This window comes from Capricornis sumatraensis, chromosome 18 (assembly GCF_032405125.1).
Source record: "Capricornis sumatraensis isolate serow.1 chromosome 18, serow.2, whole genome shotgun sequence".
Taxonomy (NCBI): domain Eukaryota; kingdom Metazoa; phylum Chordata; class Mammalia; order Artiodactyla; family Bovidae; genus Capricornis; species Capricornis sumatraensis.
The window spans coordinates 32,314,334-32,340,811 of NC_091086.1; the positions used below are offsets into that span (position 1 = coordinate 32,314,334).

The 26,478-nt window shown below is 36.8% G+C and overlaps 1 protein-coding gene and 1 pseudogene across 2 annotated transcripts in view; both read right to left on the bottom strand.

Moving 5' to 3' along the window:
- NDUFS4 (NADH:ubiquinone oxidoreductase subunit S4) overlaps positions 1 to 26,478 on the bottom strand; it is a 111,853-nt gene that overhangs the window by 80,388 nt on the left and 4,987 nt on the right. The gene's annotated exons all lie outside the window — the stretch shown is intronic.
- On the bottom strand, positions 12,689 to 13,192 carry LOC138094716 (cytosolic iron-sulfur assembly component 2A pseudogene; annotated as a pseudogene).

The window sequence follows — 26,478 nt, forward strand, 5'->3', positions numbered from 1 at the left end:
ATAGGAAAACTATGGGCCCAACTCATTGATAAAATAGGTAAAAAAATCCTCAGCAAAATATCAGCAAACAGAATTCAATGATACATTAGAAGTATCATATACCATAATCAAGTGAGCCTTATCCCAGTGATGCAAGAATGGTTCAGTACCTGAAAGTCAATCAGCACGATTTACCGTATTAACAAAATGAAGAAGAAAAATTGGAGAAAAAAGCATCTGAAAAAATCAGCATCCATTTATGATAAGAATTCTCAACAAATTGGGTGTAGAAGGAACATTCCTCAACATAATAAAAGCCATATATGACAAATCTTTTGCCCATAACATACTCAGCAGTGAAAACCTGAAAGCATTTCCTCTAAAATCAGAAACATGAAAAAGATGCCAACTCTTGCCACTATAATTCAACAGTTTTGGTCCTAGCTACACCAATCAGGCAACAAAAAGAATAAAAGGAATCCAAATCAGAAAGGAAGTGTAGAACTGACACTTTTTGAAAATGACATGATACTGTAAATAGACAATCCTAAAGATAATACCAAACACTAACAGAACTAATAAATGAATTAATAAGACTGCAGGATACAAAATTAATATATAGTAATCTGCTGTTTCTATACCCTAAAAGCAATCAGAAAGATATATTTAAAAAACAGTACAGATTCAATGCAGTCTCTATCAAAATACTAATGACATTTTTCACAGAACTAGAACAAATAATTCTAAAATTCATATGGAAACATAAAAGACCTCAAAAGTCCAAAACAATCTTGAAAAAGAAGAACAAAGTTAGATTTTAACCAACCATATTACAAAGCTATAGTAATCAAAACAGTATGGTACTGGCATAAAAACAGATCAATGGAACAGAATAGAGGGCCCAGAAAGAAACTGACATTTTTATGGCCAGGAAGCACATTAGTAAAGCATCTGCCTGCCTACACGGGAGACACAGGTTTGATCCATGGATTAGAAAAATCTCCTGGAGTAGGAAATGGAAACCCACTCCAATATTATTGCCTGGGAAATCCCATGGACAGTGGAGCCTGGCAGCCATGGGGCTGCAAAGAGTCAGACATCACTGAGCACAACGACTGGATTGGATTCTATAAAAAAAGAGGCAAGAATATACAAGGGAGGAAAGACAGCCTCTTCAATAAATGATGTTGGGAAAACTGGACAGCCACATGCAAAATAATCAAACTGGACTACTTTCTCACACCATATACAAAAATAAACTCAAAATAAATTACAGGCTTAAATGTAAAACCAGACACCATAAAAATCCTCAAAGAAAACATAATCAATATGTTGTTTAACACTGGTCTTAGCAATATTTTGGGGGGTATCTCCCCTCAGGCAAGGAAAACAAAAGCGAAAATAAAGAAATGGAATTAAATCAAACCAAAAAGCTTCTGCACAGAAAAGGACACTGTCAACAAACTGAAGAGGCAGCCTACTGAATGGGAGAAGATATTTGCTACAACATATTTGATAAGGGGTTGATATCCAACTATATACAAAGAACTCACACAACTCAACAACAAACAAACGACCCAATTAAAAACTGGACTCAGGGCCTATTTAGGCGTTTTTCTAAAGATACACAGATGGTCAAATGACACATGAAAACATGCTCCAGTATCACTAATCATTAGGGAAATGCATATCAAAACCACAATGAGAAATTACCTCACAAATTTCAGAATAGCTATTTAAAAGATAACAAATAACAAGTGTTCAGGAGGATGTTGAGAAAAGGGAATGCTTGTGCACTGTTAGGAGGAATGTAAACTGCTAGTCACTATGGAGAACAGTATGGAGGTTCCCCCACAAATTTAAAAAACAGAACTACCATATGATCCAGGAATTTCACTTCTGGATAATTTTCTGAAGAAAACAGAAGCACTAATTCAAAAAGGATATACAAACTCCTATGTTCACCACAGCAATATTTACAACAGCTGAGATATGGAACCAAACTAAGTATCCATTCATAGATGAATGAATAAAAAAAGATGCGGGTGTGTGTGTGTGTATAAAAGATGTGGTATATGGAACACTACTCAACCATAAATAAGAATCAAATCTGGCCATTGTGACAGTACAGGTGAATCTGGAGGGTACTATGCTAAGACAGAGAAAGACAAATACTGTATGATTTTACTTGTATGTAGAATCTGAAAAACAAAACAAATGAACAGACATAACAGAAAGAGATTAACAGACAAAGAAAACAAAAGGGTGGTTTCCAAAGGGGAAAGGATAGGGAGGATGAGTTAATTAGGTAAGGGAGATTTAAGAGGTACAAATGATCAGTTATAAAATAAACAAGTCATAGGGACATAATGTTCAGTTTAGGGAGTATAGTCAGTAATACTGTAATAATTTTGTATGGTGACAGACTAGATTTACTGTACTAACCATTTTGTAATGTATAAAAATATTGTGTCATTATGCTATACATCTGAAATATAATATTGTAAGTCAATTATACTTCAACTAAAAAAAAGAAAAAAATTTTAATTTATCCAAATCCAGTAAAACTGTTGACTAGACCTGAATATAATAATTAGAACTCTTAATGACTTCCCTAAGTAAATTACATAACTAAATACGTAAGTCTATGACTTTAAGTATTTTCAAATTTCGATTTCAATTTGATTTCAATCAAAAAACTATAATAATCAGTAAGAAAATGAGACATGAACTTTTCCACTGACTTTTCATAATAACAGTCTATCTTTTCAATAGAAAAAGCAAGGGAATTTCAGAAAAATATCTATTTCTGCTTCACTGACTATACTAAAGCCTTTGATTGTATGGATCACAACAAATTATGGAAAATTTTGTGCTTAGTCACTCAGTTGTGTCTGACTCTTTGTGACCCCATAGACTATGGCCTGCCAGGCTCTGTCCATGGGGATTCTCCAGGCAGCAATATTGGAGTGCGTTGCCATGCCCTCCTCCATGGGATCTTCCCAACCCAGGAATCGAACCCAGGTCTCTCACATTGCAGGCGAATTCTCTACTATCTGAGCCACCAGGGAAGCCAAGGGATGGGAATACCATATCGTCTTTCCTGCCTCCTGAGAAACTTGTATGCAGGTCAAGAAGCAACAGTTAAAACCTTAAATGGAACAACTGGTTGGTTCAAAACTGGGAAAGGAGTATGACAAGGCTATTTGTTGTCACCCTGCTTATTTAACATCTATGGAGAGTACATCACGTGAAATGCTGGGCTGGATGAAGCACAAGCTGGAATCAAGATTGCAGGGAGAAATATCAACAACCTCAGATAGGTAGATAATATCACTCTAACTGCAGAAAGTGAAGAGGAACTAAAAGAGCCTCTTGATGAGAGTGAAACAGGATGGTGAAAAAGCTGGCTTAAAACAACATTCAAAAACGAACATCATGCCATCCAGTCCCATCACTTTAAGGCAAACAGATGAGTAAAGAGTGGAAACTAGGACAGATTTTATTTTCTTGCGCTCCAATATCACCACAGATGGTGACTGCAGCCATGAAATTAAAAGACTCTTGCTCTTTGGAAGGAAAGCTATGACAAACCTAGACAGCATATTAAAAGACAGAGACATCACTCTGCGACAAAGGTCTGTCTAGTCAAAGCTATGGTTTTTCCAGGAATCATGAATGGATATGAGGGTTGAACCATAATGAAGGCTGAGCACTGAGGAATTGATGCTTTTGAACTGTGGTGTTGGAGAAGACTCTTGAGAGTCCCTTGGACTGCAAGGAAATCCAACCAGTCAATCCTAAAGGAAACCAATCCTGAATATTCACTGGAAGGACTGAAGAGGAGGCTCCAATACTTTGGCCACCTGACACAGAGAGTCAATTCAATGGAAAAGACCCTGATGCTAGGAAAGATCGAAGGCAAAAGGAGAAGGGAGCACCAGAGGATGAGATCATAGGATAACATCACCAACTAAGTGAACATGAATTTGAGCAAACTGTGAGAGATAGTGAAGAACAGGGGTGCCTAGTGTGGTGCATGCAGCCCACGGGGTCGCAAAGAGTCAGACGTGACTCAGCGACTGAGAAACAACAAATAATAATATATATATTATTTTACAAAAGATTCTTGAAACAGTGCTTCTTCCATCTGTCACTTTAGTCTTTGGTGTTAATGTTGACATAGATTTCACTTCCACATATTTTAGCAATTGAACAACAATCACATCTTTTAAAAACATTCTCCTAAAATTTTTTTAATTGAAGTGAACCATGTATTAGTCTCAGATGTACGATTCACTATCTGTATATATTACAAAATGATCAGCAGAAATAAGTCAATGCCATCGGCAGAGTTACAAATTCTTTTTCTTATAGTAACTTTTAAAGCTTTACTCTCTTAGCTTTCAAATATGCAATACAGTATCAACTATACTCATAGACTATAGTCACGCTGCTATGGACCAAGGCTTGCAGGATCTTAGTTCCCTGACCGTGGACTGAACCTGGGCCCCTAGCAATGAAAATGCAGAGTCCTAACCACTGGACTGCCAGGGAATTCCCAAAGAGGTTTTAACTTTAAATATTTTTGATTGCGCTGACCAATATCCAGACAATAAAATACTCTGAAGAGAAGTTTAAACAGCACCTGAGAGTTAATACTTGTCAACTACAAAATAGTGCATCTGTGTTCAGTTGAACTCTACTGACCATATATACTTAAGAAAGTATACCAAAGTTCTAACTCTTATTCTCAATTCAAACATATACCGAAACATCTGCTATGTCTTATGCACAATACTAGATCCAGTAACTGGCTTTAAAGGTTTTATTGGAAGGAAAGCAAACATATAAACAGTAATTTCAATGTCACTGTTCTGAATGCTAGTGGTAATTTCTATAATAAAGCTATATCAAGGTGCTCTTCTTGCTATAGAAGGAAAAACCATACATTGTGGAGTAGAAGATGTAGCGGGTGGGATATGGCAGGACTGTCAGGAAAAACTTAACAATGTTGCCCATGCTGTCTAGATACATTTGCTTCTATTGAGCACCCAATGCTATAGGATTGAGAAGGGAACTACAAAAGGTGTTACTTTAATTTATTCACACATCTAGTGCCTACTGTGTGTCATACAATCTTGACAAATAAGTTCATAATTTATTTTTAAATTAGGTATAATCCCACAAAGCCAGGAGTTTTAAATTGTGGTTGAAAGATCATGAATTCTTTATTTTCCAAAAAATGCTTATTTTTCCTCCAATGCTTCTCATTTTACCTCCTGCCAACTTCCTCCCAGTAAGTTGAATGAAATGGTAACATTTAATAATATCTACAATACTCCAAAATTCTTTAAAAACTAGTAGATTCCATTGTTACTTGCTTTTACTTCTAAAATAAACAAAACTGAATGAATAGAACTAAGTAAAATCATATGGTTTGCTTAATGCTGACTGTAACAGCAGAAAGTAATTCTCAATCTCAAATCAGGGTTTATTCTGTGTATTGAGCACTCTGTAATTACAAAATCTATAATATAATAGCTACAGAGCTATTTATTATAGAAAAATGGCAATTATTTAAATTTGCAATACATTTCCATCTTATCCATTCTGTCTTTGATGGAAAACTTTGGAGTCATAGTGAAGAATCAATTCACCAAAAAAAGCTGGCTGACAGAATTATACCTATTCATTTCAGTAAATACTGCCATAAGATAAAGCTTACAACATAGATACCACACACATACACACACAAAAGAAAATTACAGGTCAGTATCACCAATGAATACAGGTGCAAAAATCATCAGCAAAACACTAGCAAACTGAATTCAACAATACATTAAAAGGCTCATATACCTTGATCAAGTGGGAATCATCCCATAGATACAAGGATTTTTCAATATCTGCAAATCAATCAGTTGTGATACACCACAATAACACCACTGAAGAATAAAAAACCTATGATCATCTCAACAGATGCAGGAAAAGTTTCTAATAAAATTCAACATCTATTATGATAAACCCTCTCCAGAAATATGGGCACAGAGGGGAACATACCTCAGTATAATAAAGGGCACATAGGACAAGCCTGCAGCTAACATCACATCCAATGATGAAAAGCTGAAAGCATTTCCTCTAAAATCAGGAAGACAAGGATACCTAATCTTGCCACTTTTATTCAACATAGTTTTGGATCCTAGCAGCAATCAGAGAAGAAAAACAAAAGGAATCTTAATTGGAAAGGAAGAAGTAAAATTGTCACTGTTTGCAGATGACTAAAAATACTATACAGAGAAAATCCTAAAGATGCCACCAGAAAACTACTGGAGCCCATCAGTGAAAAGTTGCTAAACACAAAATTAAAATACGTAAGTCTGTTGCATTTCTATACACTAACGACAAAATATCAGAAAGAGAAATTAAGGAAACATTCTCATTTACGATCACATCAAAAAGAATAAAATACCTAGCAATAAACCTTCCTAAGGAGACAAATGATTTGCATTCCAAAAACTGTAAGATGCTGATGAAAGAAATTGAAAATGACAGACGGAAAGATACACCTGCATTCTTGGACTGGAAGACTCAGTATCATTAAAATGACCATTCTACCCAAGGCAATCTACAGATTCAGTGCAACCCCTATCAAATTACCAATGGCATATGTATGGAAATACAAAAGACTCCAAATAGCCAAAACAATCTTGAGAAAGAAGAATGGAGCTGAAGCAATCACACTCCCTGACATCAGACTATATTATCAATGCAAACCTACAGTAATCAAAACAGTATGGTACCAGCACAAAAACAGAAACATAGATTAATGGAATAAGATAGAAAGCCCAGAGATATACCCATGCACTTATGATCAATTTATCCACAACAGAGGAGGCAAGAATATACAATGGAGGAAAGACAGTCTCTTCAATAAGTGGTGCTGGGAAAACCAGACAGCTATTTGTAAAAGAATAAGAGCATTCTCTAACAGCAAATACAAAAACAAAATTCAAAATAGGTTAAAGACCTACATGTAAGACTGGAGATTATAAAACTCACACGGGAAAACACAGGCAGAACACTCTTTGACATAAACCACAGCAATATTTTTTTGGATTGGTCTCCGAGAGTAATGGAAACAAAAGCAAAAATAAACAAATGAAACCTAATTAAATGCTTTTGCACAGCAAAGGAAACCATAAACAAAATGAAAAGAAAACCTATAGAATGTGAGAAAATATCTGCAAACAATGCATCAACAAGGGACTAATTCCAAAATATACAAACAGCTCATACAGCTTAATATCAAAAACAAACAAAAAGCAATCCAAAAAATGGACAGAAGACCTAAATATTTCTCCAAAGAAGACATACAGATGGCCAATAGGCACATGAAAAGATGTTCAACACTGCTAATTATTAGAGAAATGCAAATCAAAACTACAATGAGATATCACTTCACACCAGTCAGAATGGCCATCATTAAAAAATCTACAAACAATAAATGCTGGAGAGGGTGTGGAGAAAAGGGAACCCTCGTGCATTGCTGGTGGAAATGTAAACTGATACAACCACTATGGAAGATGGTAAGGAGATTCCTTAAAAACTAGGAATAAAGCCACCATATGACCCAGCAATCCCACTACTTGGCATATACCCTGAGCAAACAAAAACTGAAAGACACACGTACCCCAATGTTCACTGCAGCACTGTTTACAATAGCAAGAATATACATAACAGCAAGAAGCTGTTACATATATACAATGGAATACTACTCAGCCATAAAGAGGAATGCATTTGAGTCAGCTCTAATGAGGTGGACGAACCTAGAGCTTATTATACAGAGTGAAGTAAGTCAGAAAGAAATATAAATATCATATACTGATGCATATATATGGACTAAAAAGATGAATTTATTTTCAGAGTATCAGTGAGAAACACAGAGAACAGACCTATGGACACAAGAGGAGGGAAGGAGGAAGAGGGTGAGATGTATGGTGAGAGTAACATGGAAATTTACAATACCATATGGAAAATAGACAGCCAATGGGAATTTGCTATATGACTGAGGGAGCTCAAACAGGGGCCCTGTGACAATCTAGAAGGGTAGGATGGGGAGGAAGATGGGAGGGAGTTTTGGGAAGGATGGGACATGGGTGTACCTATGGCTGATTCTTGTTGATGTGTGACAGAAAACCACAAAATTCTGTAAAGCAATTATTCTTCAATTAAAGAAATAAAATGGCAAAACAAAAAAAAAAAGTCTACAAATAATAAACACTGGAGAGGGTGTGGAGAAAAGAGAACCTTCCTAAACCGTAGAACAGTATGGAGGTTCCTTAAAAAGCTGAAAACAGAGTTACCATATGATCCAGCAATCCCATTTCTGGGCATGTATCTGAAGAAAACTCTAATTCAAAAGGATACATGTACTCCAATGTTCACAGCAGCACTGTTTACAACAGCAAAAATGGAATCAATCTAAATGTCCACAAACAGATGAATGGATAAAAAATATGAAATATTACTACTAAATTTACTACAGAATATATATTATGGAATATTACTCAGTTGTAAAAAGAAAGAAACACTACAACATGGATGGACCTAGATATTATCACATTAAGTAAGTCAGACAAAGAAAGACAAATATCACATGACATCACTTATATGTAGAATCTAAAAAAAAAGACACAAATGAACTTATTTACAAAATAGAAATAAATACAGAAAATAAACTTATGGTCACCAAAGGGGAAAAGGAAGGAGGAATAAATTAAGAATCTGGGATCAACAGATATGCACTACTATATACAAAATAAACAACAAGGACCTGCTATAGAGCACAGGAAACTATACTAATTATCTTGTAACAGCCTATAATGAAAAAGAATCTGAAAAAAAATAGGTGTCTATATATAACTGATTCACTTTGCTGTACATCTGAAAGACTGTAAATCAACTATAATTTTTTAAAAGAATTTTTAAAAAATATAAAGTCTCCAACATGCAATACTAGTATTCAATATAAGGAAGAAGCAGGACACAACCTAACAAGGAAAAAAGTCATTTTCCAGTAATCTATAACATCATTGTCCGTGACACATTTAAAACCCAAATATTTATTTCATAAGGAAAACAAAAATCTAAAATGCTATCTTGCTTAAGGAGATGCTGGTATGAAATATTTTAAATATTCTATACTATTGTATAATCATATGAGCCCACAGATGTTACTGTAGTTAAGTACTGTGTTATGCTATGAAAGGCAAAAGGTGAAGAAAACAGTTCCAACTCTCAAAGAACTTACAACTAATGGGAAACATAGACAAAGAAATAGGCAATCACAATGAAGTATAACCAGTACCAGAAAGAGGTAAGACATAAGAATAAGGCATGCTAAGACCACACAGAACTGGTATTTAACCTAAGCTTGTGAATTCAAATAATGCTCCTTAGAGAAAGTGATGGTAATGTGCCATCTGAAGGACAAGTAGTACTTAAATATCCAAAGAGTGCTGAGGTGGGGTAAGAGACAGGAAGGTCAGAGAGGAAACCAGAAGAAATAGTCCGGGCAGACAGAATCTTGATTATGTAGGAGCAAGAGCATACACGTGCCAGCAGTCAGGGATAGCAAGCAGTTCAAGACAGCCAAAATATAGTTTGCATATGGCTGGAGACGGGGCCAGAATGGAACTGAGAAGAGGATGAAGGTCGAAGAATGAAAAGAAGATGCAGGCAGGGAATATGAAGGCCTTTCTGACATGTTGAGAAGTTTGGACTTTATCCTACAGGCAACACAGAGAACAAATTAAGCCCAAAGACAAGTAGACCAGTTAGGAGGTAGGATGAAAGTAAATGTTAGGAGAATGAATACTAGAACTGAATGACACTGATAGGAAGCCTAAGAGGGAGAAGACAGGAATGGTACATAGGTTTCCGGCTCAGATAACTGGCTAGGTATTGGTGACAATACTAAGGGAAAAATGAGAGGAGCAGTGGAAGAGATGGTCATTATCAACTTGTTTCAGACATACTGTGATTCAGATGCCTGTGGAAAATCAAACAGTTCTAAGGGTCTAAAATTCAAGAAAAAGATGCAGTTATATATCTTAAGAAGCCAGTCCTCTAGCAGTAGAACAAATTACTGTTTCTTTGGTTGAAAAGTAAACAATCACTAAGGTAAAACATCAAAGATTTAACTTGAATTTTTAAATGTTACTAAAACATTTTCTACTCTTATTTGCCATGTGCATAGCCTGAATTCCTTGAGTAAAAAGTATGTATGATACAAATGAACTATATACATTTAAGCTTTCGTGTAAACAGGTGGTAACTGAAGTCACAGCAGATAAGGAGATAGAAGAAGAGTATGCTAGTTTCCTATTGCTGCCATAACAAACTTCCACAAAGTTGGAGGAGTAAAACAACGTAAACTTACTCTCTTACAGTTCTGGAGGTCAGAAATCCAAAATGAGTCTCACAGGCTAATAATAATCAGTGTGTCACAAGGCTGGTTCCTTCTGGAGGCACCAAGGGAAAATCCCTTCCTTATCTTTTCTCCAGCTTTTATAGTCTGCCTCACCAGTGGTCACAGCACTCTAGTCCCCGCTTCTGTGGCGGTATTTCCTTCTCCTCGGACTCTTCCTGTGGCCTTCTTATAAGAACCATTTTTATTACATCAGGCCCAAAAGGATAAGCTGCCACCTCAAAAGCCTCAATTTAATCATACCTATAAAGTCACTTTTACATTCAAGGTCATATGTTCTGGGGATTAACACATGGACATTTTAGAGTGAAAGGGTATTATTCAGCCTATCACAGAGTATGCAAAGAAACAAGGTATTGGTAATTTTTAAATTGAATGTTGAGTTCACATCAATTCATTTTGCCATTGTGCTTCCTAAACATATATATACATGTATATATTCACATGTATATAAAGTATTATATAATATAAAACACTTTTAAAAGAGTAAAGAACTATAAATCAAACTCTGAGAAACACTGCCAGTTCAAGGAAAGGGCAAAAGCTGATGGGCATTCAAAGTGAGAAAAGCCAAAATAGAAGTGAAAGGAAGACTCTTTCAAGAACGAGAAAGCCATCCTTTTGGATTTCAAAGGCCATGTAAGATAAGGACAGAGAAAGGTCTTCTCATTTAGCAGCAGGTTCACTATCGACCTTGATGAAAGCTATTTCAGAGGAATGATGGATACCAAAAATAGATTACACTGAGCTGAGGGGTGCATGGGAGGTCACAATCTGGAAAAAGCCAGGTGCAGATACATCTTTTAGATACTCGCGAATAAAAAACTAAGTAAACACAAAATCCAAGATGCTCCAATAATCCAAGAAGAGGAACTAGAATCTGGGCAAGATTTACAAAAGGAGGGGACGAAAAGGAGAAGAAAGGAATAAACACTAAAAGAAGCTACAAGAATAATGACAATGATGATTCTGTTGTTACAACTATTAGGCCTTAGCATATGCCAGGCACTGCCCTAAATACTTCATAAACTTTATGAAACAGAGGTTATTCCGTCCAATTTACACAACAGAAAACAAGCACAAAGACAGAGCTAAGCATTGTCAGAGTTGGACTTCAAATGTAGGTAGAGTTGACTCTAATAAAACGTGTGCTTCTAAATACTATATTAACTGATGTGATGGCTCCATTGGAGTAGTTCAAGTATGAAAAAGCTAAAAATATAGCCTGGCAGCATGGCTACTATCAGCAGTTAACAGAAAATCTCTAGAAAGCAGTTTTTCCCAAAACTAGAGTCAAGGACACTTAGCAAAGAGACTATTAAGAGAGTTGGCCACATCAACAGTTTGAACTTAAAGCCAAAAGATTAAATTTGGGACCAAAATAAAAACGCGAGTCCTAAAAGGGGCCATTTACAAGCAGTAATTAAGATGCATGAATACTTAAACCAGTAACTTCAGTAGCAGCAGAATACCAATGTTTTAAGTCTCAACTAAAGGAAAACGAATTTGTGAGATAACCCATGATGCACTGTATGCATCCCAGAGCTAACTACGCACGAATATGGTATGCTAAAACATGTTAATAAGATGGACAACAAAACTGTCACCATAGTAATCAGTCACAGACAACAGTGGAACAGGAGCATGAGCCTAAACGGTAGCAGCAGAAAAAAGTCCTCAAAACTATCATTAAATCATTTAGGCAGTATCAGTGAAGAGAAAATATATGCTCATTCACCCAGGTTACTGGCCACTCGCTGGATCTGTTACATTCTCAAATTCAAAGAAAATTCTATAGGTTGATCTTTGTCTGCTGGGATGTTATACAGTCACTGGTCAACTGGTACATAATACAGGAGTATTGTGCCATCATGAATTTTTTTTTTTTTTAAACAAGAATCATCTCCTTTATTTATTTTACAGAGTAATGGTTTAATCTGAAAACACTTGGGCACAGTAAATATTTTGACATGAAAAGCGTCAGAATGGAAAAAAATAGCAACTCATCTTACACACAATAACTAGAAAATATTTTTGTCTGATCATTTAAGGGTTACAAATCCTGAGAATGTTATACATTGAACAAACTAGGTACTATCTGATAATTAAATCTTGCTTGGAAATCATCGTTTAAAAAAATGCTCCGAGGTACAAATCACCTATGTATTAAGCATGAATCTTTTACATTTTACAAAGACTTTAAACAAATATATCAAATGATTATACTTCAGTGGCTCTAAAACAGCTATCAGTCAGGTTCCACTGTTCCACGATTTCCCCTAAGTTGGGGTTCTCCATGGCAGCCGCCACTCGCTCTTTGTCATTTATCTGCTTGTTGATATTCTCCTCTGTTGAGTGGGTTCCTTCAGAAATGTAGCTTTCCAACTTATGTTTAAACGGTAAACACCACTGAAGTTTTTACTCTTAAGCACAGCCCAATAAGAGTCGCCAAAGAGCAATGAGGTACCGTTGGCGTGAACCTTATAATAACCAAACAGTCATCTTCATTAATCTCCTGAACCTCCACACAACTTTCCGTTACCACTTCCAGTTCTTCTAAAGTATTGGGCTTCTCTGGGTCCTGGATGGTTCGAATCAAATCATAAACTTCTAGCGCTTTCTCTTCCATGATCCGGGGCTGCCGGGCAGCTCCCACTCAGAGAGGCCCGAGAGCCAAAGGAATCTGCACAGTGTCCAAGAGAGCAGTCTGGACACCCGCTCCATCCTTACGTTCCGCCATCCCTGGCGACTGTCCATGAATTCTTTAAACATGGCATTGTCCTCTCCTCTGGAGAACTTCTATTATTATTTACAGTTAAGTGAGTTTTAAGACTTCAGTTTCCTGATCCTTTGTCATGTCCTTCAAAATACTGGTGAATAAAGCAAATTCTAAAAAATATGAGTTATTTACAACCCTAGGAATAGATTGTGCTGTGCTTGGTCACTCAGTCATGTCCAACTCTTTGCGACCCTCTGGACTGTAGCCCACCAGGCTCCTCTGTCCATGGGGATTCTCCAGGCAAGGATACTGGAGTGGGTTGCCATGCCCTCCTCAAGGGGATCTTCCCAACGCAGGGATCAAACCCAGGTCTCCAGCTCTGCAGGCGGATTCTTTATCTTCTGAGTCACCAGGGAAGCCCAAGAATAGATTAAACTATAAAATAATTATCAATAGATCATCTAAAATGAGATCATTCACTTTGATGAAATAACATACATAAAGCAATTACCAGTGTCTAAGTGTTCATAAATTATAGCTATTAAAATTATAGGACTTCCCTGGTGGCTTAGACGGTAATGCATCTGTCGACTATGCGGGAGACCCGGGTTCAATCCCTGGGTTGGGAAGATCCCCGGGAGAAGGAAATGGCAATCCACTCCAGTACTATTGCCTGGAAAATCCCATGGAGAGAGGACCCTCACAGTAACAGGTTAGAGAGAGTCTTTTGAGTTATAAGGAAGCCTATAACCAATACCTTTGGTGCTCACATTACATCCCCTCGACCTGTTTTTCATTTCAGCCCCAGCCCCAGAAGCTCAGACTCACGTCATCTTCCAGTATTCCAACTGAAGTGAACCCATTATGCCTCAGGGTCTTAAGAAGCGCTATAACTCAAAAGCACAAAAAAAGCTAACACCTTCAACCAAAAGCAAACAAGAACCAGTGGGTAACTGTCCGAGCGTTCCAGCTTTCAAATGGATAATACTGAAAGGCATTCTGTATAATTCTTAAGTGATTCCATTGAAATTAAACCTCTTACTGCTCACCGCAAGCACTCTCATTTATCACCCTTTTTTCCTCCTTCCCTGTCTCACTCCAGAGCTCCTCACTTCTAGTTCCTAGGTCAGTTTTCAAATAAACCACCTATATCCATGTTTTTGTTTCATACTCTACTTTGGGAAATGCCAATCTAAGACAAAGCCCACCCATAAGACCCTAAGAAATGATCATCCAGCCTCTGCTTGAACACTTCTATCCTACTATGTTCATCCTCAAAGCAGATGTTCTAAGAGTTCACATTCTAGCAAAGTGCAGAAATGCAATCCTGGAGACTAGAAAAGAATTACAAATATTTATTGAATGAGTGAACAAACTTTAACAAGCGAAGTGCCAGAGTTCTTTAAGAAAAAGGTTAAGAGGTCAGTCTACACAATATATACAGACATTATTTGTTCTCTGGACATGACTGAGCGACTGAACTGAAGGATACTATAAAATATTACTGGTTTTTAATTTTTCTTCAAGAGGCCCAGCTTTCATTACAACTGACTTCCAGAGTTCCTATAATCTACATGCATGATACCTGTAGGATAACTAACATGTATCCTGTTGTATGGTACAACAGGAATAATAAAATTACAAACAATGACCGTAGTCTGTTTAATCTGACTCAGTTGAATATTCCCAAGACTTTTAAACTTGGTACCAAAGAAAGGGATTTTTAGTCCCTTTCTAATGATAAAACTATAAGATATAAGCCTGAAAACACTTCCATCAGCTATATCTGCCACATTGAAAAAAAACAATCTGACATAGTAGTTGACAAATGACAGAGACAAGTTAGAGAGTCTGGCAGCTTTCTAGCTCTGATCCCTGGGACCAGTTAGCTACCCTTCCCCTTCCATTGCTTGATGATATAAGTCAATTGCCTTTTCCTGACTGTGCTACCTGTTTGAGTTTCTAGGCTTCTGTAACTTGTAACTGAGAACAGCCTAAAACAAGAGCTAGTATAAAGAAAACGTTGCATAAAATCTAATGCTCTCCATGGAGGGCTGCAAAGCCTGGGATCCATGAATCCTCTAGAAATCTCAACTCTCGATTTTATATATTTCTAGAGATATACATATGTATACATATGTATACATATCTCTAGAAGGAAGTCAAAATAAAACTCAAAATAAAACTCTGACTTCTATACCCTCTCAAAGAAATTAAGATCTATTGGTTGGTGGTCTAAACCAAGGACTCGATGTATTTTTCTGCCAATTAACATGGACAACAATCTTCCATCGTTGATTAAATCCAATAATTTTCTACCAAGGGAATATGTATTTTCTTTGAAACCCTTTCTCTGGCCCATTTCTAAGATTCTTTCTCCGACCACAGTTGAGAATCAATGGTTTAGAATATGATTGTATGAAGAACTGTTGGGAGTCGCTTGATCTTTTATTCAGATGTGCTAAAATATGAGCAATTTTAGAACTAGATAATTCATTCTAGGCTGGCTAGCCGTGGTAAGATGTAATAAGCACACTCTATTCTGTCTCTCCCACTGAATGCAATCGTAATCTCTGGACATGATACACGGAAAAGTTATTTTAACACTGTAAAGTAAATAGCAAGCAGATTACGGAAAGGTTATCAGAATTCAAAGTATCACTCAACCAGAGACGAGTCTGTCATATTATTTTTCCCTCTAGTATCCCTTGCCTTCTGCTTCACTGATTATGCTAAAGCCTTTGACTGTGTGGATCACAACAAACTGTGGCAAATTCTTAAAGAGATGGGAATATAAGACCACCTTACCTGCCTCCTGAGAAATCTGTATACAGGTCAAGAAGCAACAGTTAGAACCAGACATAGAACAATGGACTGGTTCCAAATTGGGAAAGGAGTACATCAAGGCTGTATATTGTCACCCTGCTTATTTAACTTATATGCAGATTACATTATGTGAAATGCCAGGCTGAATGAAGCACAGGCTGGAATCAAGATTGGCAGGGAAAAATATCAATAACCCCAGATATGGAAATGACACCACCTTTATAGCAGAAAGCGAAGAGGAACTAAAGAGCCACTTGATGAGGGTGAAAAGTTGGCTAAAAATTCAACATTCAAACAACAAAGATTTTCATGGGCTCCAAAATCACTACAAATGGTGACAGCAGCAATGAAATTAAAAGACACTTGCTCCTTGGAAGAAAAGCTATAACCAACCTAGACAGCATATTAAAAAGCAGAGCATTACTTTGCCAACAAAGATCCATACAGTCAAAGCTATGGTTTTTCCAGTAGTCATGTATGGATGTGAGAGTTGGACCACAAAGAAAGCTGAACGCTGAAGAATTGATGCTTTTGAACTGTGGTGTTGGAGAAGACTCTTGAGAATCCCGTGGACTGCAAGGAGATCAAACCAGTCAATCCTAAAGGAAATCAGTCCTGAATATTCATTGGAAGGACTGATATGAAAGCTGAAGCTCCAATAATTTGGCCACCTGATGCGAAGAGCTCATTGGAAAAGACCCTGATGCTGGCAGACTGAAGGCAGGAGAAGGGGACAACAGAGGATGAGATGGTTCGATGGCATCACCAGTTCGAGGGACACGAATTTGAGCAAGCTCCGGAAGTTGGTGATGGACAGGGAAGCCTGGTGTGCTGCAGTCCATGGGGTCACGAAGAGTCTAACATGACTGAGCGACTGCACTGAACTGACTGATCCCTTGCCTAACCTTAATGGAACTGCAAACTTAGAAATGAGCACTTCAGGAGAAGCATCCTATCCCAAGAAGCTAGAAAGAGAACTAACAGAAATGTGTGATTGTGTAAATCATTCATTTTTTTTCTATTTACTTTGTTTTCTCATGTACCAAGTGGTATACATGGAAACCTAAAAGACCCAAAAACTAGAAGCAAGGAAATCTTTTTCTCCATTCATTGAGGTGTTGGTCCTACCTTCTTATTAATAGAATGACAACCTCAATGAGGTACAGAGATTGGACAGATGAAATAAACAGTCCCTATGCACAGAATGCATGATCACCTACTTTAAAAAATCCCAAAGAATCTACAAAATACATAGAAAACTAACGAATCAACTTAGCAAGGTTGCCTGCAAAGTCAAACACACAAAAATCAATCATATTTCTATACATGGCAATGTTCAATTAGAAACTGAAATCCTAAAAACAAGGCTATTTACCATAGCTCCCCCAAACTGAGATATGTAGGCATAAATAGAACAAAACATATAGGATCTGCACATTCAAAACTATGAAACACCAATGAAAGAAATCAATAAATACATGAAGACACATCCATGTATACGGATTGGAGGGGTCAGCATAATAAAAACGACAGCGCAGGACTTTCTTGGGAGCCCCATGTTGAAGTCTCCGATTTCATAATGCATGGGGCCCTGGTTCGCTCTCTGGTCAGGGAACTAGATCCTCATACCACAACTAAGAGTTTACATGCAACCAAGACCCAGGGCAGCCAAATAAATATTTTATTTTTAGAAACGACAACTATGCTCCGATTTTGTTGTTGTTGTGCAGTTGCTAAGTCATGCCTGATTCTTTGCAACCCCATGGACTGTAGCACACCAGGCTTCCCTGTCCTCCACTGTCTCCCAAAGTTTGCTCAAACTCATGTCCATTGACTCAGTGATGCTAACGATTTCATCCTCTGCCACCCACTTCTCCTTTTGCCTTCAGTCTCTCCCAGGATCAGGGTCTCTTCCAGTGAGTCAGCTCTTCACATCAGGTGGCCCAAGAATTGGAGCTTCAACTTCCACATCAGTTCTTCCAGTGAATATTCAGGACTGATTTCCTTTAGGATTGACTGATTTGATCTCCTTGCTGGAGGGATCTTGAGGGACGCTCAAGAGTCTTTTCCAGCACCACAATTCAAAAGTCTCAATTATTTGGCGCTCAGCCTTCTTTATGGTCCAACTCTCCTCAAATTAATCTATAGATTTAAAGCAATACCAATCAAAATCCCAGCTGGAATTTTCAGAGATATGGATAAAATGATTCTAAATTTTAGATGGACAAGTAAAGAAACTCAAATAGCTAAAAAGTTTTTGAAAAAGAATGAAACAGGAAGAATCACAACTCCTCAATTACAATACATTAACCATAAAACTATAGTAATCAAAGTCTGTGTGGTAATGGCAAAGGGATTTAGATCAATGGAATAAACCCTGACAAATATTACTGAACACTGACAAAGGTCCAAAAATAATTTAATTATAAAAGAATAGTCTTTACAATAAATGGTGTTGGATCAAACGTACATGTGTATGCAAAAAAATTAACCTCAACTTAAATCTCACATTGTATATAAAAATTCACTCAATATGATCATAGATCTGAATAAAAACATTTCAAAGCCTCAATAAGAAAACAGAGTAAAAAATATTCATGCCCTAGGGTTAGGCCAAGAATTCTTAAATACGACAACAAAAGTACAATAAATAAGAGAAAACAGCTGGTGAACTGGACTTTATCAGTATTAAGAACTTTTACTCTCGAAAAGATACTGTTAAAAGAATGAAAAGAAAAGCTACAGATGAGCAGAAAATATTTGCAAACCACAAATCCAACAAAGGACTTATAGCCAGAGTATTTTAAGAACTCTTAAAATTCAACAATAAGAAAATAGACACCTCAACTTAAAAATGGGCAAAAGATATAACAGACACTTGGCCTCAATATTATCAGCTATCGGGAAATACATATTAAAACCACAACGAGTTATCTGCAATGGAAATGCAAATCAAAACCACCAGACACCACTTCATACTCACTGAAGTGAAGTCGCTCAGTCATGTCCGACTCTTTGCGACCCCATGGACTGTAGCCTACCAGGCTCCTCCCTCCATGGGATTCTCCAGGCAAGAGTACTGGAGTGGGTTGCCATTTTCCTTCTCCAGGGGATCTTCCCGACTCAGGGATCGAACCCTGGTCTCCCTCATTCCAGGCAGATGCTTTAACCTCTAAGCCAGGACAGTTATATAAATACAGTAATAAGTGTTGGCAAGGTTGTGAAGACCCTCATTCACTGCTGGTGGGGATGTAAAGTGGTGCAGCCAGTTTGGAAAGAGTCTGGCAATTACTCAAAGGGCTAAACACAAAGTTTTTATATTATCCAGCAATTCAACTAATCTGGATATATCCAAAAGAATGAAAATCTGTGCCACACAAAAACCTGTACACAAATGTTCACAGTATTGCTATGTGCCTTTGCAACCCCAAGAACTGTAGCCAGCCAGGCTTCTCTATCCATGCAATTTTCCCAGTAAGAATGCTGGAGGTTGTTGCCACTTCCTCCTCTAGGGGAATCTTTCTGGTCCAAAGATTGAACCCATGTCTCTGGTGTCTCTCGCATTGGTAGGCAGATTCTTCACCCCTGGGCCACCTGGGAAGCCAATGTTCATAGAACATTATTCATACTAACCAAAAGGTAGACACTCCCAATGTCCATCAACTTGTGGATAAACAGTGTGCTATGTCCATTCAACAGACTATCATCCATCAATAAAAAGGAATAAAGTACTGATACATGCTACAATTCAGATAAACCTGGAAAATATTAAAAGAAGCTAGTCACAAAAGGTAACATATGATTCTCTTTGTATGAAATGCCTAGAGTAGGCAAACTTAAAAGACAGAAAGCAGATCCTGGCTGGCTAGAGCTAGAGAACGGAAAAAAACACACAGTGAAGGCTAATGAGCACAGGATTTCTTCTTGGAGTGATTGTCTAAAACTGACAGTGAACAGTAGCAGTTTACAACTCTGCTAAGTCATATCTGACTCTTGCAAATCCATGGACTGTAGCCTGCTAGGCTCCTTTGTCCATGGGGTTCTCCTGGCAAGAATATTGGACTGGGTTGCCATTTCCTTCTCCAGGGGATCTTCCCAACCCAGGAATCGAACCCAGGTCTCCTGCACTGCAGGCAGATTCTTTACCAACTGAGCTATGAGGGAAGCCCATAAATATACTGCTGCTGCTAAGTCACTTCAGTTGTGTCTGACTCTGTGCGACCCCACAACGGCAGCCCACCAGGCTCCGTCATCCCTGGGATTCTCCAGGCAAGAACCCTGGAGTGGGTTGCCATTTCCTTCTCCAATGCATGAAAGTGAAAAGTGAAAGTGAAGTCGCTCAGTTGTGTCCAACTCTGTACGACCCCAGAGACAGCTAGAAACCATCAAATCATACATTTTATATGAGTGAATTATGTCTCAAAAAAGTTGTTTAAAAAAATGCAATGAATTATCACCAATTAAAATGGTTAAATTTTAAAATATTGACAATACCAATGTTAATAAGGATACAAAGCAACTAAATTTTATACATTGCTGCTGGAAAAGCAAAATGGTACAACTACTCTGGAAAATGGTTTTGCAGTATCTTATAAAGTTAAAGAATATTACCTGAGGCTTCCCTAGTGGCTCAGTGGTAGAGAATCCACCTGTCAATGCAGGAGACACTGGTCCAATCCCTGGTCTGGGAAGATCCCACATGCCGCGGAGCAACGAAGCCCATCTGCCACAACTATGGAGCCTGTGCTCTAAGGCCCAGCAAGTGCACCTAGTGAGCCCATGCACTGCAGCCACTGAAGCCCCCTTGCAGTCTAGAGCCCATGCTCTGCAATGAGAGAGGCCACCTCAGTGAGAAGCTCACACACCAAAATCAGAGAGAAATCCCCACTCACTGCAATGAGAAAAAAGCCTATGCACAGCAATGAAGACCGAGAACAGCCCCCAAAAGTGTTACCTATGGCCCAGGAATCTCCCTCCTAGATATATATGCTAGAGAAATGAAATGTTTACACAAAATCTTGTATACAAATGTTTAAAAGTGGCTCTATTTACAACTGCCAAAAACTAGAAATAATTCAAAAGACCTTCCAGGGTTAAATGGATAAACTGTGGTACATTCAAACAATGGAATATTATTTAGCAATAAGAAGAATGAGGTATTGATATACACAACTTAGAAGACTCTCAAAGGCATTATGATGAATGAAAGAAACCAGTTTTCACAAGATTGTATACCATATGGTTCCATTAATATTACAGTCTCAAAAATCACAAAACTAAGGAGATGAAGAAAAGATTATTTGTTGCCAGATATTACAGGGAAAGAGAAGTTTTTTTGGGTTAAGTATTTTGTTATTCTGTACCCTGATGACTGAGGTAATCACACAAATCTATACACGTGTTAAAATTCTAAAAACTGTTCACCAAGATAGTGAATTTTTCTTAATAATTTAAAAAATTTTAAAATGTTAAATCCAATCAAGAGTCAACTCTTTTATGATTTCAATTCACTAAACTACCACATTTGATCATCTCATTTAGTTAAAAATACAGTATATAGTTCAAAGATAGATACTGGAAAAAATGAAATACATCCTAAGGAGTACCAAGAAGTATCAGGAAACTTGGTCATTAATTAGGGGTAAACAAACTAGACATGCTAAGCCTGGAGCAAGAACTCAGAGGGAGAATGACTGATGACAAATGTCTTCAATTAACTAACGGGCTGACATATGTATAAGGGTTACAATTTTTCCATATAGTATTAAAGAGAAACTTCATTTACCAGTAAGTCTAAATAAAAGTACAGAGGGCTTTCTAAGGCTACCAGAAATTCACCGTATATTCCTCAAGTGTTAGATAATCAAGAAGCAGAAAGTTCTGGGGATTCCTGCATTAAACAAAGGATCAGACAGGACGGTCCAAGAGTTTTCTTCCACCTCAAACATTCTATGAATCTATGAACTATAACTTCTACAGTTAACCTACCTACCAAAGTAGAAGACACTGAAAATCAAAAGAGTATCCCAATCAAAAAGGTATCCCTATCAAAAAGGTATCCCTTTGTGTAAAATATCACCTTTCATTGCACAAAAATATTTAATATTAATATTTAATATTTAAGTTTCCAATTTTAAAAAGACCAAATAAATACAAAACCTTAACAAAAGCCTTATTAAGACCTATTTTATTTCTCTAAATTTCATTTGTACTAAGGACATTAAATTCAAATTATTAATGACCAATTAAATCTAATTTCATTAGACATAAAAGACAAATGTTACAAATATAAATTTCATGCAAACGTCTGTAAGTATATTGAAGAAATTTCTTGAAAAAGTACTCTTTCCACACAAAGGGTGGTAGTCCTCAAAAGAGCCAAAACATCTGTATTCACTTTAAAGCTCATCAGGACAGACTGACATTTTTAGGAGAAGCATATGGCTTGCTGAACAGTCATCTAGAACAGGATCTTTTGTCTAGTAAACCTATTCAAGGACCATTTACTTATGTATGGAGTGGCTGAATAAAGAAAAGAACATATTTTTGAGTCCTAGAAAATGCAAAGACTTAAATCCTTCATCTAGCGTTGTTAAGGATACAGCAAAACACATTAGAGAAGCAGCCAGATCTTTACTCTCAGAGATAGTGCTCTCACACATCTGAAACAATTCTAAGAAATCACTGAAACAAAAGAACTCTAGAAAAGCTTTCTTAGAGAACTATATCCAGCCAAAGACCACCTCCCTAAAAAGTCATTTCCATTTTAAAGGATAAAACACTTTCTTCTTAAAACTCTGAAGGGCAGAGTTCAACAGCTGCGCTATATTAAACCTGAGCCCTTCCAAAAGGAAGAACAAGAGTCTCTGGAGAGTGAGTAACATGGCCTGCTTTCTCCAAAATTATCAAAATGCCTGCTTTGCCTCAAAGGAAAGTATCTCCTGGAAAAAGCCTCTATAAAATACATGGGTAAAAAACATAAAACTTAGATTAGGAAAATATACAAAAACAGAAACATTTTTGCTGGTTTTTTAAAATCTCCACCTAAGGTAAAATGTCGTTTGACATCCTTCAAGATATAGCATGGAAACTATGAAACAAAAACAGTAGTTTTCAGCCTTCCCTTCCCTTCAGAATCACTACAGAGCGAGATCTCAACCTAAACTTAGTGAACCAATATATACTGGGACCCAGACATCTGAATTATTTATGCACACAACAGGTGATTTTGATGCATAGCAAGAGTTTAAAGACAACTGACCTAGAGCACGATCCCATAAGAAAAAATTTAAGTCTAGACAGTAAAGTCAAGAAAAAAAGGTCACATTTGAACAACTAGTTCTAAGGAACCTTAGTACTTTAATCTATGAAATACCATTTAATATTTAATACATTTAATATTAAATATTCAATATAACTTAAATTTAATATTTAATATAATTTAATGTTTACTCTATTAAAATACTCAGTAACAGAATTTGAAACAAATTCTGAATTGTTCTCATGCCATTACTTAAAGGACAAAAGACTTCAAATAGTTTGCTAAAATATTCAAATATTTGGATGAAAGTTGTTATGAAGAATATGATCACTGCAAAGATTCCATCAGGGTGTTTGGATATTGCAAATTGAAAAAAAATGTTATAATAAAGAGCTCATGTAGGACAGAGGAGCTTGATGGGCTACAGTCCATAGGGTCACAAAAGAGTCAGATACAACATAGTGACTAAACAACAATTATACGTATTATCCATCAACATTTAAAAAGTTCAAGGCTGTAATCACAATAAAGTAAATTTCAGCCACCAACAAAGCTTTAATTCTATTTTATACAAAATTCTAATAGGTTTATTTGCTCGGTATTCAAATCCATTATAAATGAAAAGCAGTAATGGAAATGCTAAAGGGGAGCAGACCAGTCAAGGAAGAACACAAAAACACTATTAAAAAACAGACACAAGAACTCAGAAAGCATAGCAGACACTTGATAGTTTTTAAAGGCAGCAGAATACAATAACTTTTTCCCAGTGATCACAAGGGTAAGGAAGAAAAATATGGTCAGTATTCTTTGTTCAATATATATTACATGGATTTTGTTTAATAGGGAAAGACAGTATAATCATGAAGTTACCTACAGTCTCTTATCAGAAATAATGACAAACTTTAGGGGAAAGATCCTTACCACACACACACACACACCAAAAAAAAGCCCCAGTTCCTCAATTGGAGACTCTCATTGTATAAAAGGAATAGTGGAGTGAAAGTAAAGAGCATCAGAGTCTTTCAAATAAAAAATATACCTTGCTAAAAGGAAAAAAAAGAGAAGACAAGTTATAGGTTACTATTATCAGACATAATATTTCTTCCTGCAAAAGTCACATATTCCTTTAGCTAAGTCAGACTATTTCCTAGTAACGTAAACTTGAAAATGTTTCCTCATCTGACAAATAAGAATAAAAACATCTAAGTTTGTAGGATTACTTTGAGAAATGGGATAACGAAGGTAAAGTCCTTGGCCCAGTGGCTAATACACAGTAAGTGAGAAATGTTAGCTGTTATTATTAATTTGTACTCAAAATAAAAATCACAAAAATTATTCTCTATGTTCACCAAAGGATATATTTTAGAAGCTTTTTCATTTGAAATGGTCTTATCCTGTTTTCACCCTATCCCCAAACAGAGACCTCTTCTAACATGCATTATACAGGAACCAAGTTGGCTCATTTGTCTTCACTAAGTCCCATGTACTATTATTAACTTTTAAAAACTTCAAGTAGATTGCAGATAGCAAGTTTAATAATCACCTTTAGTTACTATTATTCCTAAAGAGTTCAGAGGTTCTGTGAGTACACTTTCTCAAATAAATTCATTTCCATGTCTTTTTTAAATTTGAAAACAAAAGAGGAATCAGGACACTTCTCAAAGAAATGTATGAATACAAAAAAGATCTATTCATGAGACAACTTCAACCCAGAAGTTAACAGGGTTTTAGGTGAATATCCTAAACTCAGACCACTGCAAACGATTAGAAAACAATGTGTGTTGTAGATATTTTATATCCACATTTAGTAGGTTATTGCCTATCTGGTTTTCACTGATGAGGCTATTAATAGAAATACTACCTAGGGCTTCCTGCTTTTCCTTACCATCTCTGAATATGTATTTACTCATCTATGTGATAAGCATTGTTACTGTAAGACCAATTACACTAGATGCTATGAAGTATAGAAAAATAAATTAAAAATTTTTTTATCCCTCCAAAAGCCTGTGACCTAATTACTGATGTATCAGTGCACATACCAAAACCTGCTTATTTTCATGTGTATGTGCAAGAGTCAGTATAGGCTGTTACACTGAGGTAGTCGACAATCCAAACATCTTTGTGGCTTGTAACAAACTTTATTTCTTAGTCTCTTTATATTTTATATAACCTATAATAATCAGCTCTGCTTTTCCCCATGTTATCTTTATTCCAGGATCTAGGCTGAAAGGAAAAAGCCCACCTGGGACAGCAGAGGAAAAAACAACATGGCAAAACATGGGAAAGTTCCTGGAGCTAGTGTCTGACGTGAGCTAGCTATTTCTGGTTAGGATTTCATTGGTCGAAACAAATCATTTGCCAAATGGGGCAGTGATGCATAACCCTGTCACAGGGAATGTAAATGTTATAAATAATAATATCATCTACCACGATATCCATCAACAAGATTAAAAAAAGAAAAATATTCGGCCTATTCAAACCAATAATAAAATCAGCATATATTTAGGTAAAATTTACTATGTGCCAAGATATTATTCTAATATTAGACTAATCAGAACTAGTCTCTACACAACTGCACTCATTTCACAGGCTAGCAAAGTAATGCTCAATATTCCCCAAGCTGGGCTTCAACAGTACATGAACCAAGAACTTCCAGATGTTCCAGCTGGATTTAAAAAAGGCAGAGGAACCAGAGATCAAACTGCCAACATCTGTTGGATCATCGAAAAAGCAAAAGAGTTCCAGAAAAACATATACTTCTGCTTTACTGACTACACCAAAGTCTTTGGCTGTGTAGATCACAACAAACTGTGGAAAATTCTAGAGATGTGAATATCAGACCACCTTACCTGACTTCTGAGAAATCTGTATGCAGGTCAAGAAGCAACAGTTGGAACTGGACATACAACAATGAACTGGTTCCAAATTAGGAAAGGAGAACATCAAGGCTGTATATCATCACCCTGCTTATTCAATTTATATGCAGACTACGTCATGCGAAATGCCAGGCTGGATGAAGCACAAACTGGAATCAAGGTTGCAGGGAAAAATATCAATAACCTCAGATACGCAGATGACACTATCCTTATGGCAGAACTAAAGAGCCTCTTGAAGAAAGTGAAAGAGGAGAGTGAAAAAGCTTGCTTAAAACTCAACATTCAGAAAACTAAGATGATGGCATCCAGTCCCATCACTTCATGGCAA